This window comes from Echinops telfairi, unplaced genomic scaffold, assembly GCF_000313985.2.
Source record: "Echinops telfairi isolate 266 unplaced genomic scaffold, ASM31398v2 ScPeMD7_2010;HRSCAF=2546, whole genome shotgun sequence".
Classification (NCBI taxonomy): Eukaryota; Metazoa; Chordata; class Mammalia; order Afrosoricida; family Tenrecidae; genus Echinops; species Echinops telfairi.
In genome coordinates, this window is record NW_022105908.1 from 21,624,769 (window position 1) to 21,627,939 (window position 3,171).

Sequence of the window (3,171 nt, forward strand, 5' to 3'; positions counted from 1 at the left end):
GTTACATGTAGTTCCTTGTAACCAGTTCCCTCTTTCCAACCCACTCTCCCTCTACCCTCCCTTCCGCCACTCACACCACTGGTCCTATAGGGCTCATCTGCCCTGGATTCCCTGTATTTTAAGTTCCTATCTGTACCAGTGTACATCCTCTGGTCTAGCCAGACTTGCAAACTTTTCTGATTTTATAAAGCTAACATAACCTTGACAACCAAACCAAACAAATAAATAGAAAAAATATGCAATGCCTTCCAAAGAAAATCAATATGGCACTCTTGTGTTTGAACTCAGATGTACAAGTTCTAAACCCATGTAGAATCGTATTAAAAGAATAATTCATCCATGCGTGATATGTCGATGAAACTGTTAACATTTTAATTAATGCACACAAAAAAGAACAATCCATTATTTTCACTCAATTCACAATAACAATTACTTTTGCTTTGTTAAGTAAAGACTAAGCTATAGTGACCAAGTAAGACTATTCCCAAGTATTCAAAGATATAAAATTGAAAATGTAATAGTACGATGAAGGACATTGAGGGTTGAAGGTGAAAAGAGAATCATGTCAAAATCAGGCCAAAGTATATGTCTCATTTCTACGTCTGGAACATCCTTTGAGTTAAAACTCTCAGGAGAAGCAGAGTCCGTCTTTTACTAGAGAAGGTGAAAGTCCCAGATGCGTGCTTTCCCGACTCCCTTGCAGCTGAGTCACAAGCACATGAGCAATGGAGCTCACATCCAGACTTTGAATCGGGAAGTGGTGTGACAGAGGAGCAAGTAGAAGTGGTGTGGGATCCCCCCCTGCACCTATGAAGGTTGCTAAGGCCACGTTCCAGGTCAGCAGCTGACGTGGTGCAAACTTCACTGACCTGGTCCTTGAAGCAGAAAGAACTCTGCTCACCAGACTGGTTCTGCAGCCTGGGGCTGGGCATGGTTCCCACACTGCTCCCAGCTTGATTCTCCAGCCCTTGCTGCAAATGCTATGAAGTACCCAAAATATTTTGTAATAACTTTCTCTTCTGTCTAATTTCTTTCGCGTACAATGAAAAGCTCGCATGCAGTGAAATCAACAGCCTCCGCACTGCGCTCCCCACTGTGGTTTCTCCCCATCAACCTTCTGCTTCCCTTTCTGCTGCTCGCTGCCTGCTTTCCTCAACAAATTCCAATCCTTTGTGAGTATTTAAGGAAAGGGGAAAACCTATGGATTAACTGCATGTGGCTCAAGTCACCCCACGGTGTGCCAGCAGAACAGGCTCCTGTGGCTGCATTTGGCTGGCGCTCCTGGGGACAGTAGGTGGAGTGTTTTCATCATTCAGAGAGCAGTGGACCAACCTACGTGGGCACAGACTTTCCGAAATAGGGACCTAACCTGACCTTGGGAAGTCAGAAAAGGCTTTCCTGAGGTAGGACTTCAGAGCTAGGCCTGCCAGCTGAATTAAAATTAGGCAGAAGATAAAGCTAGGCTGGGAAGAGAGCATAATCCCAAGTAAAGGATGGCAGGCAAAGAGATGGGGCTGGACAGCTAGGGACACGCAAGGACCCTGGAGGGTTTTGGGGGGATTCTGAACGTCCTCCTGTGAGCTCTAAGGAGCCCGTGATGCACTCTGAGCAGTGTAAGGAGCGGAACCAAGTGGCAGTTCTGAAAGATTGCTGGGGAGGAAGGCAGAGCAAAGGAGGCTGGGTGGCAAGCTTTTGGAGTGAAGCAGTGAACAAAAGATGGTTTCATGGACTAGAAATGGTGGTAGTAGAATGGAGAGGAGCAGATGCAAGAGAGATTAAGAGGACTTGGTGATAGGCTGGATGTGTGGATGAAGGAGGGACGGAGGTCGGAATGACCACAGGAGGTTTTGTTTGTGATGTCTGACTGGCTGGACACATGGGTAGATGAGGGTCCTTCACTAAGTCAGAGAACACAAGGGGAGGAGTTATTTAGAGAGAGATGATGTGTTAGTTTCTTAGTGCTGCTGTAAGAGAGATATCAAACTGGAGACATGCATTTTTCTCAGTTTAGGAGGCTAGAATTCCAAATTCAGGATATCAGCTCCAAGGAAAGGCTCTCTTTTGGTTCCCATGGTTCCTCCGTGGCTTTCAAGTGACATTTACCCTCCTCCTTTTGGGCTTGCTCATCTCGGAGTCTAGGCTGCCCTGTGTAACTCCAAAGTGATTGATTCAGGATACAACTCTACTGGTTGAGCCTAGTTAATATATAATCCCATTTGTAAGTATAGGAGTTATGATTCCAATACATAGCTTTGAAGGGATACAATGCAATCCATAACAGACAATAAGTTCCGTTTTGAATATACAAGGGGGTACCTCCCCCCATAAAAAATGGAAAAAGCTCCTCTGGGCAAAGCTTTCGTAGTAATGCATTTTTCCCACTAGGCGAACATAAAGTAACTAGGTTCTGAGTTAGTGCACCCAGTGGTGTCACCAGGGAAAGTTCTCTGTGGTCACAGTGAATTTTTCAGTCAAAGTAGTTTGGCACAAACCTCATTTTTTGTGATGGCCAGTTTAAGAGAACAGTGTGTGGCTTGTAAAATTTTGTTTTCTGCTCAGGAAAAATGCCACAGAACCTGTTGAACACAGTTAACAAGGACACCACCATGGGGAAACTCAAGTGTGTGAATGATTTTGTCATTTCAAAAAAGGTGAAATGTCAATTGATGACAAACCTCATTCTAGATGTCGATCAACTTCCTGAACAGACAAAAATGTAGACGAAATTCGTGCACTTGTGCTTGAAGACTGACATCGGACCATTGAAGAGACGGGGAAGTTATCTGGCCTATCTTGGAGTTTGGTTCAGCACATTTTAATGGAAGAGTTAGGAATGAGAAAGATCACTGCAAAATCTGTGCCTTGAATTCTGACTGACCAGGAAAAAGAGTGTCCACTGGAAACATACCATGCTTTGAAAGGACAGCTCAGAAGTGACCGGACTTTTTTTCTAAGATGATGAGACATGGTGCTATTCTTTTTTTTAATTTAATTTCATCATTTGAAAAAATCATTTTATTAGGGGCTCATACAACTCTTATCACAATCCATACATACATCAATTGTGTAAAGCGCATTTGTACATTCATTGCCTTCATCATTCTCAAAACATTTGCTCTCCACTTAAGCCCCTGGCATCAGCTCCTCATTTCGGCCCCCTTCTCCGCTCCC